The sequence below is a fragment of the Temnothorax nylanderi genome, unplaced genomic scaffold (assembly GCF_030848795.1).
Source record: "Temnothorax nylanderi isolate EJ_2023f unplaced genomic scaffold, tnyl_v1.0 TNYL_tig0600_pilon, whole genome shotgun sequence".
Lineage (NCBI taxonomy): Eukaryota > Metazoa > Arthropoda > Insecta > Hymenoptera > Formicidae > Temnothorax > Temnothorax nylanderi.
The window spans coordinates 51,677-64,941 of NW_027249662.1; the positions used below are offsets into that span (position 1 = coordinate 51,677).

The 13,265-nt window shown below is 38.3% G+C and overlaps 1 pseudogene; it reads left to right on the forward strand.

Moving 5' to 3' along the window:
* Nucleotides 1-11,167: 11,167 nt before the first annotated feature.
* Nucleotides 11,168-13,042, forward strand: LOC139784243 (uncharacterized; annotated as a pseudogene).
* The last annotated feature ends 223 nt before the right edge of the window (nucleotides 13,043-13,265 follow it).

Consider the following 13,265-nt stretch of genomic DNA (forward strand, 5'->3'; position numbering starts at 1 on the left):
TTACTCTAGAAAATTTTGATTCCCTTAAAAGAAATTATTTGATGCGTTCTACGATCAAAGTACGATACTTATAGAGAGGACTGAATTGTCGTGTGATTAATCTTATTCAGGGAATGTTCTTTAGATTTGTGTGTGTGTGTGTGTGTGTGTGTGTGTGTGTGTGTGTGTGTGTGTGTGTGTGTGTTGTAAAGCTAACTTTTATATATCTACATAGTATCTACCATTGCTGGCCATTGCATCAGCCTGATTTTGTAGCTCGAGAAAAAAAAGAAAACGATATTTTGCATTAGAGCAAATGTGAACATTCTGTGGTCTAGACGCTTTTGCTGTCTACTATGTACATTCTGTAGAGCATTCATATCTCAGAGCAGCATTCTGGACTTTAATGTTCAAAAGACTAAGAGCTTTTAAATAATTTATGAGCGCGAATAACGCAAATAGTCCAGTGCTGTGTGTGAATATAAAAAGAAAAGAAAAGAAAAGAAATATCACGTTTAAACATTCCGGCAAAAAGTACACTCTCTGAGTACAGTGAATGCTTCTCTGACATTACAATCGTTGTGCGTAGAATTCAGATTTATTAAAGCGTGAACATATATAGTACTGTTAAGGTCTTCCTGAACATATAAATGATCTGTTGCTGGTTTAGGTACTGTGTGTGCTGCGTACCGTTCTTTTTTCTTCTAAATGCGCAATCGGTGTTCTTAGCAAGAATCGTAAATTCGGCTCTTTTTCGCTGAAGTACAAATAGCGTGTAGCAGTAGCCAAAGTTTTCCTGCTTAGGTAAGGAAATCCGATAGCGGGATTGTTATAGCATCTGTAGAGAGTTGTCTTATTATTTTTATGCACATGGCATTTTTTACGCTTAATTTTAAGAAATTCCGAGCTCAAATATTGTCTTTAAACTACCTTGACACACATTGATGTTCTTTTCAAGAAAGATATCCACCGTTCGTTCGTCACACACACACTTCTCTCATCTATATATATATATATACATATATATATATATATATATACTAGCTGGTTACCCGGGCTTCGCCCCGGAGGACATATGTAATAAGACACGCAAATAGTCTCTCTCCCTCTCTCTCCCTCCCTCTCCCTCTCCCTCTCCCTCCCTCTCTCTCTCCCCCTCTCCCTCTCTCTCTCTCTCTCTCTCTCTCTCTCTCTCTCTCTCTCTCTCTCTCTCTCTCTCTCTCTCTCTCTGTGTGAGTATCATTGCTTGTCTATTCTCTTTGCTCCTGCTTTAAGCGAATCTATTTTCTGCCGTAAGCCGCCTTCGGGCCATTTTGTTGCAGGTATTAGCAGGTTTTTTGTTGCTTGTCACGTGCTATCATTATCTTTCTGGTGCTTGCTACCTAATTAGAAGCATTTCTGTGGCAAATATCATCGCTTGTTCTAACCTAATTCTTGGCTGTTCCTGTGGAAGACGTTGATCTCAGCTGCGCATGCGCCTATCGTTGCCGATCTTCCCTATCTACATGCTATTTTCTGAACACGTGCTATCTAAATGACGGCTGACTCTGCGATATTTCTTGTGATCTATACGGAACACTCTGATCGCGGATCGATACTACAGAACTCTACTTTTAAGTGATTAAGCGATTGTAGATAACACATGCAGCGTACGTGTGTTAAGTGTACTAAACGGATTGCTGGTGAATCTGTTTCATGTGCTGAGTGTCATAGAGCATTTCATCCGGGTTGTATCAAAGCTTACGTAGGTACGAAGTCCGCTAGTGCTTGTTGTGAATTACAATTTTTAAATATGCCATTTACTAAAGTATCTAACATTGTTGATGCCTCGCTTGGCGGTGCACGTATGCATTCCACTACGCATGACACTATGCATGACACTATACATGACTCTACCAATGATCTTTTGCGTGGATTGATTGCGAAGTTTTCCGCTTTTATGGACGGTCAGCAACGTACTAACAAAGAACTAAGTGATAAACTTAATCACTTGAATCGGCTTGCTGACACCGTTAGTCAGAATAGTCAGCGCATTGCCAAATTGGAGCAGGATAACGCTGAACTTATTCGCGAAATTCACGACTTAAAATCTGCTCAGTCATTTCAGGGAACTCATGGGGAAAATGAGTTAATCATTTCGGGTTTACCATTGGCGTTATCTGTTGCTCCATCTGAGCTTGCCAGGAATGTGCTAAAGGCATTGGACGTTCCTGACTTGTCTTGCCATATTCTCGGTGTCAGAACTGTTAAGAAGGCACTGTCGGCGACTTCCACTGTTGCTGCATCTTCCGGCTCAGTCGTTGTTACCTTGGCCTCGAGTGCCGTGCGCGATATGGTTATTTCAAAAAAGCGGGCAAAGGGTGTTCTCAAATGTAAGGACGTATGCGGTGGTAACTCAGATCGTTACATTTATGTAAACGAGTTGTTATCCAAGAGCACTTACGACATGTTACAACGGGCTAAGAGTGTTGCTAAAGAGAGGTCGTATAAGTATGTCTGGGTAAGGAATGGTCAAATATGTGTTAGGTCTTCTGATGGTCAACCTGTTATTCATATTGATTCCGACACTGATCTAGCTAAGCTTATCTGACTGGTCCGACCGGCTCGTTCCTTGTTCTTTGATCGTTCGGCTTAATCAACATGTAATTCTTCTGGGATACATATATATATATATGTACAAAGCATTATTTTCAAATACTATTGCATCCTCCGAATCTTTGTACAATTTCCAATATCGTATGCCAAATCGCTGTCGTATTGAATAATCGTAATTAGCTAATTGTCATAAGTTCATTAATGTAGGGAGCAACTTGAAAAGAAAAAAACCGAGACCCTTAGCAATGTGCCTCTAAATTAATAAGCGTTTGTGTAATATAATGATACGATATTGATATGACATAATTAATGGAAATGCACCGGCCATTGCGTATCATAAGCCTGAATTCTGACCATCGATTTTTGCTAGCTCACGATAATTCCTAACCGATCACAGACCCGACAAATACGGCATTGGCATTGTGGCACAGGCTGTCAAGTTGAGACTACTCTATTTTGAATTTTGTGATATAGATCGAAGGAGGCGTGTGCAATGGTCATGTCGATGTTTATAACGACTCTCCTTGTCGCACCAGTCGAAGAGGTGTTTTGCGAAGACCCGTTATTCCAAGAAATGTAATAAACTTTTGAACAGTGCCTTCAGAACTATAACACGACGGTCTACTAGAAGTATAAATGCTTTCTTACTGACAGATAATCGATAGACGAACTAACATAAGGACGAAGAATCATACAAATATCAGAGCTTAACGGAGAATGTGTATGAGGAAATTTTTTATCATCTTTTCTTTTTATTCTATTTCATAAGCCTTCCGCTATTGTTTTGGAACGAGCCTTAATGCTTTTTCGCGAAACTTTTCTACGATATTTACGTTTTACGATTTTACTACCTTTTAGGTCTACTCTTACAATTTTACATCACGCGCGCGCGGTATATTCTCTATTTGTACTATATTTATTATAACGTACAATTACAATTGCGCGATACTTTACGCGAGTAATGTATTACATTAGGTAGAGAAGAGCGCATCTAGAACGAATTGGGACACGGAGCTTGCGTTACAAACTCGACTCGCTACATTTGCAGCCTCCGAGTCGTGAAACGGTTTCGCAACGACGGGAACGCCCTACGTGCGGTACGGATATCATTAGAAATCCTTTAAAAAAAATGAAAAGAAGTATTAGCGTCTGTATCTATTGGGGTGTTCGCGGCGTTTCGTTTACCGGAATGCCTCTGTCTGTGATCGCTTTAATCTTATCGAAGTGTCCAAGCGCTTGCGGCGACTCGATATTAATAATCGGTAAGCTCGCGAGAGAGAGAGAACAAATAAAGACAATTTGCAAGATAAAAATAAAATAACGAAGACTAATTTAGCTTAATGTGCTCCGTGCGGGAGCTTGAACACTACGCATAATCCTTAAAGATCTCACAGGTAGACACCATTTTAAAACGATCATCATGTACCTTGAAAGTATAGACTTTGTTATGTTAATGTAATGAAGAACGTCTGTAATAAAAATGCGCAAAATATCGCACTTGATCGCATTGTCAATAATACTCGAAAAAAAACAAAGTGGTAGTATTATACCTCGAAATAACACCCTGTACATACTGTTTATAAAATGCGTAACCCTTATAGAAAAATACACTCAACCCATAGAAAAACCCTTAAAGTTGGGTGTGATTTCGGTCCGAAATCACACCCAACTTTAAGGGTTTTTCTATGGGTTGAGTGTATTTTTCTATAAGGGAATACTACAAAAAGGCGTGATATCCGTACAAAATTACCTTTTTTAAAATAGAGAAGAACACGATCGCATAGTGCAGACCAAACGCTTTGGACCAAACGCTATGGTACATGAGCATATTTACAGTTCGAAGACCAAGAGGCAGAGCCGCGGGGATACGACGACAAGAAGAAAGATGTCGTCAGCTAACTACCATTGGGGTAGACGAGGCAGAAGACCGAGACAGTAACATAATTATTTTTAAGCCGTATTTTTAAGCAGTAATATAACCCGTCAGTATTATATATTCGTACCTCTGACCATACACATATGAACACACACATACAAAGTGAATATGTGAATATGCTACGTTTCTTATACATACATGAAAACATAATTGCTAAATAAACATTTAATAAAACTATTATATTGTTGTTATTTACTTCATACTTACCAAATCAAGTTTTATTTAATATGTATAATCTATTGTAACTGTAAATAAATATATTATTTACTGTATAATTAAATGCTGGTACATTCAAGAAATTTGTAATTCTGACCTGGATTTATATCCTGTCTAAACTACACATGTATGTTTAAATTGATGTTTTACCTAGTTATTGCACCAATAATGTTTAAATAAATCGTAGCTTTAGTTTTTAACGCAGGAAAAGAAAATTTAAGGTTTAAGCGCTAACCAATGTTGATGCATTTTTCTGAAGAAATACTTACATATTGATTTTGTTGCATATTCGAAATCTAAAATCCGAGCATGCTAGAAGCACTTTCATTATCTTCAATGTGTCAGGTATTTTAAAAGAACACTAAATTTATCTTTAAAAATAGGCAAAATTCAAGCAGCTGTAACTTTGTTAAAAATGAACAAAATTTAAATTTAAAAAAAGGATTTTAAAGCTTGAAATATCTACTTTTGAAAGTTTTTATCGTGGATTGAATAAGAAATGAGCATTTTGACTTTGATTGCTCATAACTTCCTTAAAAATCATCGTATTGCAATTCAAAAAACAGATTCTTAAAGCTGAAACTTTGCTTTATTGAACGGTATAATTGCCAAATTTTTTAAAATAACAAATAGACATGATACAAATGGATGAAAATAATGTAAATTATTTTTAAATGCAGAGTACTTAAAAGTACAAAAAACATAAAGAATAAATTTGTTTTATTTGTATCATGTCTACATGTTATTTAAAAAAATCTACTTTCTTAGAAATAATAGTCTGTAACACCTTTAGCTTTACAATCTGTACATACTGTTTGTAAGATATACTCTTTATAAGACTAGTTAGAAGAGGATGCGTAACACTACAAAATGCATGATATCAGTACAAAATTACCTTTTTCAAAAAAGGTAAAAAAGGCGCCAAGTACACGCGTGGTTGTTACCTCGAAAAAAATCAAGTGGTAGTATCATTAATTTTAAATTAAAAAATAAATAAAATCTATTCTAACTTAGGTGGTAGTAGCTTTAATTTTTCTTAACAAAATTATTATATTACAAAATTATTACTTTATTCAATCCAAGTGATATCTACCTCAAAAAAACTTAAATAACAAGTGGTATCTATTTAAAAAAAATATGTGAAATCTTTTAATACTGCGCCAATTACAAAGAGAGAATATATATATATAGGTATATATATACATATATACCTTAACAAAATTATTATTATTATATCACAAAATTGCGTACCAAACTCAATCCAAGTGATACGTACCAACCTAAGTGGTAGTAGCCTTATTTCTCCTTAACAAAATTATATCACAAAATTGCGTCACCTAACTCAACCTAAGTGATATGTTATTTCAAAAAAATATATGAAATCTTTAAATTACGCCAACTACAAAGAGAATATATATATTGCTTTGAAAAATAATTGTAGTGCAACTACTCTTAAAAAATAAAACAAAATTGTGTTACCTAACTTAACCCAAGTGGTATGTATCTTTGTATTCCTAATAAGGGTCTTTCTATCAACCCAAGTGGTAGTAGTTTTAATTTTTCTTGATAAAATTATAATATTACAAAGAATCATTTTAATCACAAAAAATTAAAGAGGTAACATTATAAAATAAAAATATTTAATTAAAATAAAATAAATAAATTTTTCTTGTAAAAAACTTGGCGCTGCTTTTTTAAAGTCAATCCAGACAAATTTGCATAGCGCATAAACATAAGCGTAAGAAATTGATTAGTTTATATATATGTGCAAAAGGAAATAGACCAATCCATCTCTTTATGCATATGCTTATGCACCTATGCAAGTTTGTCTGGATACACCTTAAAAAAGCAGCGCCAAGTTTTTTACAAGAAAAATTTATTTATTTTATTTTAATTAAATATTTTTATTTTATAATGTTACCTCTTTAATTTTTTGTGATTAAAATGATTCTTTGTAATATTATAATTTTATCAAGAAGAATTAAAACTACTACCACTTGGGTTGATAGAAAGACCCTTATTAGGAATACAAAGATACATACCACTTGGGTTAAGTTAGGTAACACAATTTTGTTTTATTTTTTAAGAGTAGTTGCACTACAATTATTTTTCAAAGCAATATATATATACTCTTTGTAGTTGGCGTAATTTAAAGATTTCATATATTTTTTTGAAATAACATATCACTTAGGTTGAGTTTGGTAACGCAATTTTGTGATATAATTTTGTTAAGGAGAAATAAGGCTACTACCACTTAGGTTGGTACGTATCACTTGGATTGAGTTTGGTACGCAATTTTGTGATATAATAATAATTTTGTTAAGGTATATATGTATATATACATATACCTATATATATATTCTCTCTTTGTAATTGGCGCAGTATTAAAAGATTTCACATATTTTTTTTAAATAGATACCACTTGTTATTTAAGTTTTTTTGAGGTAGATATCACTTGGATTGAATAAAGTAACAATTTTGTAATATAATAATTTTGTTAAGAAAAATTAAAGCTACTACCACCTAGGTTAGAATAGATTTGATTTATTTTTTAATTTAAAATTAATGATACTACCACTTGGTTTTTTTCGAGGTAACAACCACGCGTGTACTTGGCGCCTTTTTTTTACCTATTTTGAAAAAGTAATTTTGTACTGATTATGTGCGCAACATGGAAGGAACAAGTGACGAGAGCTCAGAGTTACCAGACTCTGAGGATGAGTATATAATGGGAGATGTCACCGATGCTTTGCGTGAAGAACAACAAGGAGTAAAATTGAGGGATGTGCGACTAATATCACCGGTACAGTTTCTTCGCGATCGCGAACTAGGTATACGTGGAACCGGTCACCGCATCGTTAGACAAGGAGTCGTTATTAACGACGATCTTCCTTATAACTGGAGATCTAACGCGAAACGAAAAGTGTATCGACGGTTGCGGGACGAGTGCGTTAGCGAGGAAGAATCACGTGCAGCTCGCCGTGTTGACGTTGTGCCGTATTATATTAAGCCTATTGTTGACTATCGCTATTGGGCGTCTAAAATTTATAAAAAGCTCCATAATTGTGAAGCAACATACATTAAGATTCATGCAGGTATTGGGAAATACTAGGTGCGCAACTAAGTTTCCGGGTTTCACACATAGATGGCACCAATAACACATGTACTCGACTTACATGTCTGAAGTTGTCTAAAGTTATAGCTTGGACATCTGTTAACAATAACCAGTCGTTATATAAACACATATCGCAACGCAAAAATATTTTTTTTAACAACGGAGATGTCGAGTTTTGTGCCAAATAAACAGCATTTTCGGGAAGCTTTGCTTTTCTGCTTTAACTTAAAAAAAAATGCAGCTGAAGCACGTCGTTTGCTTGAGGAGGCCTACGGCGAACATGCACCATCGAAAACTACCTGTGAAGATTGGTTTAAACGCTTCAGAAGTGGCGATTTCGACACTGAGGACAAGGAGCGCTCCGGAAGACCAAAAACAATTGAGGACGCCGATCTGCAAGCGTTATTGGATGAAGATGATACGCAAACACAAGATCAACTTGCGGAGGCATTAAACATGACTCACCAAGGTATTTCCAAACGTTTACATGCCATGGGAAAAATTCAAAAGGAAGGAAAATGGGTGCCGCATGAGTTGACTGAGAGACAGATGGAAAATCGAAGAGCCACTTCCGAAATTTTGCTTTTGCGGCATGAAAGAAAGAGTTTTCTTCATCGAATTGTTACTGGCGATGAGAAGTGGATATATTTAGAGAATCCCAAACGCAAAAAATCGTGGCTTTTACCTGGTGAAGAATCAACATCGACGGCACGGCCAAATCGTTTTGGAAAGAAGACAATGCTCTGCGTTTGGTTGGACCAGAAAGGAATCGTGTACTATGAGCTGCTGAAACCGGGCGAAACTGTCAATGGGCATCGCTACCGACAACAACTGATCAATTTAAACCATACATTGCTCGAAAAACGGCCAGAATGAGACACGAGACACGAACGAGTGATATTGCAGCACGACAACGCTCCGTGCCATCGCAGTTCCATCGTCCAGGACACCATCAAAACGCTGAAATGGGATCTGCTACCGCACCCGCCGTATTCGCTAGACCTGGCGCCTTCCGATTATCACTTGTTCCGGTCGATGGCGCATGGCTTGGCTGGGCTACACTTGACCAATTTCGAAGAAGTGCAAAATTGGTTGGATGAATGGTTTCGGTCCAAAGACGCGTCGTTTTATTGTCGCGGTATTCATGTATTGCCAGAGAGATGGCGAAAATGTATAGCTAGCGAGGGACGATACTTTGAATAAACCATTTTTTGTATTTCTCTTGAAATTTTCCATTTTTTATTGATCAAAAAAACCCGGAAACTTAGTTGCGCACCTAGTACGTTGAATTGACAGTGATTAACAATTCGGTACGTAGGTATATGTACCCTGACCGTATCAATAATCGTATCCGTTCATTGATGCTTCATAGAACTGCTGTACGTGAATTTTATGAATTTAGTAAGAATTGGGACTTTGGTATCCCATTCTTCAGTCTTCATCGTTTCATGCTTACGCACTATTGCGTTCAACATTGCAAACGATATTGTTCAGCGTGTGATCGAGTTACGTGCAAGTGCTCCATCGAAGAATGTGACGTGATCTAAAAAATAGTGCGTGAAACAAGACAGTATAAAAACATGGAGCAATTCGAGCAAACCGAACGCGACCTGTTGGAACGATTCGACCAAATCGCTACTTTGAGCGAATATTTTGTATGGGCACAGCGATGCGAGGAGTTTATTGAGCAGCTCGAAGAAGAATGTCGTTCCAAACGTCCGCGGCTCTTAATCCGCGAAACAGACAATCCGGGACACAGACAATCTTTAGTGGCAAGAATCGCGCGACTCGAAGGTGCGAAGACTCTATTACAGAGACGGTTCGTACATATCGGCGGTGAGTACGCGGCGGGCACTAGTAGTGACGACGATAACGCGGAAAGACTCGTTTGGCGAGAGATCGATACCGCGTTCGAAAGTCGTGTATTGACCGGAGCGGTGATAAATATCAATCACTTCGAACCGCGACAATTTCTCGAAGATGCTAGAGACATCGTGCTCGATCGTGTGCGGCACGTCATTGTGTTCAACGGCGAGTTTGTGACGGGTGACAAACGTGCGAACAAAAGTGTCAACACGAGAAACTGTAAACTCTTTCGTGCGTCCGATTTGTACGAGTGGTACAAGCGACACGTTATCGAGCCTACTTTATCATCCCTACAGGAATTTCAAGAACGCGACAGTGGGTGGGGGTGTGTGTTGTCGCGTATACTCAATTTGACAGTGAACGTGAACAAATACAATCCTTTGCGCGCGGGATGTTACATCAATTTACCGCAAGAAATTAAATCAAAAAAAGCGGTGATCAACGTGCAATCGATGGACAATGCGTGTTTCGCGTGGTCAGTGGTCGCCGCACTGTATCCTGTCAAGGACCATACATATCGGGAATCCTCGTACCCACATTACACAACGGTATTAAATTTACAAGGCATTGAGTTTCCAATGACTTTAGTAGGTATACTATGGGCGTTCTGGATTACTTTGTGGAGGGGGGATGACGTCATCGGCATGGAGGGGGGATGACGTCATTGGCATGGAGGGGGATGACGTTATTGGCGTGGAGGGGGATGACGGCGTGTTTGCATCATTAATTAAATATATTAATTTATAGGTTATAAATAATTAAATTAATTAAATTAGGTTATAATTTTTTATAACTCCCACGATCCACCAGCCTTCTGAAACTGTAGAAAAATAAAATAGATTAATGGTTTATTTAAAAAAAAAAATAATAATAATTTTAAAAAGTAATACTTACGTTGATATTTCATCAGGCTTCACGTTTCCATGCAACATATATCCTATTTCGTGCAAATAGGATATATATTGCATGGATATATTGTATACAGCGGCTGTCTGCAATTTCCGCAGGTACGATGGCGTATTGCGTTGAATGCTCTGCTTATATGCCTTCGAACGACATATACTGGATCGGCTTCAGCGTCCGCGTATGAATTCATGCATAAAGCACAATCCTTGTGTCCTGAACCCGAACCGGCTGTATAATATAAATAAATGGCGCAATACTTTGTGCGCCCATTCCGCGCCAAAATTTCGGGACGATACAGGGCTCTAAAAACGACTTCTCTGCAGTCATCATCACTATCCGCACTTTCGTACGCGCTGTCGTTTGACAGCGCGTGTTCTTCTTCTTCTTCACCCGGCAGCGCGTGTTCTTCTTCTCCATCAGCCACAATGTCGTCAAAATGATCAGCCATTTTAATGTATTATATTATAAAAATGAACTTGATGACACAAAAATATCAAAGACACGATAGTGTTTCGCACCAAGTACACACGCAGCACGAGACCTTTACGCACGAATGCACGAGAGCAAGTATCCAAGATTTTTTAGATTTGGTTCACCTGATGTGTAGATATACTTTGATTGGTGGGGATATTTCTTAAAATGATGGTAAAAAACAGGGACGAACAAATTCTTTGTTTTTTCCCCGTGGAGGTATACCCGGCCAAAAATTATTCATGAAAGAGCCATACAAATGTTATAGAATTGAGCGTCGATGGCAGGTAGCTATAATTTATGACCTACAATTGTCACATTCTTTGAAGAGTTCGAGATAAGCAAATAGCTTACAACTGGTACCCAAAGGGTCTAAGGAATGTCGCATTTCTGTGACGTAAAAGTAGAAGAAGAAGAAATGATTAAGAAAAGAGAAAAAGCGATAGAAGAAAGGTATAAAACGATGGAAAATAGTGTTAAAATTATAGTATTCTCAAGCAATCGAGCGAGCGAGCGAGCGAGCGAGCAGTCTTTGGAATCTTTGGAATCTTTGAGAACATGGAGCAAGAGTTGCAGGAGCAATCCGATCGACTGAATTCGATCGAAGATTTTGCCGCGTGGGAGCAACGATGCAACCAATTTATTGAAGTGTTGGAAGAAGAAAGCCGAAATAAACGGCCTCGATTAAACGGCGATGTATTATCAATCGGCAATCGACAGTCGTTGGTGGCTCAAATCGCGAGAATCGAAAGTATAAAAGATTCGGTACGTCAACGTTTCGTGCCTGTGGGTGCCGGATACAGTGCGAGTGAGACAGGACTCAGATGGCGCGAGATAGATACGGCTTTCGAAAGTCGCATATTGACTGGTGCGGTAATTAATACCGATCACATTGAACCGCGAAAATTTCTCAAGGATGCGAGAGACATTGTATTCAATCATGTGCGGAACGCCATACAACAACATAACAGTGTAAAGATAAACACAATGTTCAACGGCGAGTTTGTTGCGGGTGACAAACATGCAAATAAAAGTATCGCTACGAGAAACCGTGAACTCTTTCGTATGTCCGATCTGCGCGAGTGGTATGAGTTGCACGTTATCGAGCCCACTTTAGCATTGCTGGATGAATTCCAGAAACGTGATAGCGGATGGGCGTGTTGTCGCGTATACTCAATTTAACGGTGAATGTGAACAAATACAATCCATTGCGCGCGGGGTGTTACATCGATTTATCGCAAGAAATTAAATCAAAGAAAGCGGTAATCAACGTGCAATCAACGGACAATGCGTGCTTCGCGTGGTCAGTAGTCGCCGCGCTGTATCCCGTCAAGGATCATACATATCGGAAATCCTTGTACCCTCATTACACAAAAGTATTAAATTTAAAAGATATTGAGTTTCCAATGACTTTGAGTCAAATTAAAAATTTTGAAAATCACAACAACGCGTCGATCAACGTATATACTGTCGAGGGAGAGAAGACGCCAAACGTTCTCCCGATACGGCTTACCGACCGGAAGAGAGAAAAGCACGTAAATCTGCTGTACATGCAGGACCCGCGAGACGACAACGTGGGACATTTCGCATGGATAAAAAATCTATCCCGCCTCGTGAGCTCGCAATTGAGCAGGCATCATGGTAGGAAATACTTTTGCGATCGGTGAGTATACATCTTAATAAATAATAAAAATAATTTTTACGTAAAAGATATAAAAAATTTTATTATTTACAAATGTTTGCACTACTTCAGCTCCAGCGAGAAATTGGAAGCCCACACCATCGACTGTCAGGAGATGAACGACTGCGCGATCAAGTTACCGAGTGATAACGACAAGTGGCTGCAATTCAATAACTACGACAGGAAAGAACGAGTCCCATTCATTGTGTACGCGGACCTCGAGTGCGCCCTGAAAAAGACGGAAGCGGATCCAGAAACGTCCGGCATATACCAACACCATGAGGTATTTAGCGTCGGGTATTACGTACGGTGCTCGTACGACGAATCATTATTCGCGTATCGATTTCGTCGCGATAATGACTGCGTCGCGTGGTTCGCCGAGGAACTCAAAGGATTGGCGCATCGCGTAAAGAACATCTTGTCCGACAATGTACCCATGGCGGATTTCACGCGAGACGAGTGGAAAAAATTTAACAGTGCGACGCAATGTCACGTGTGCG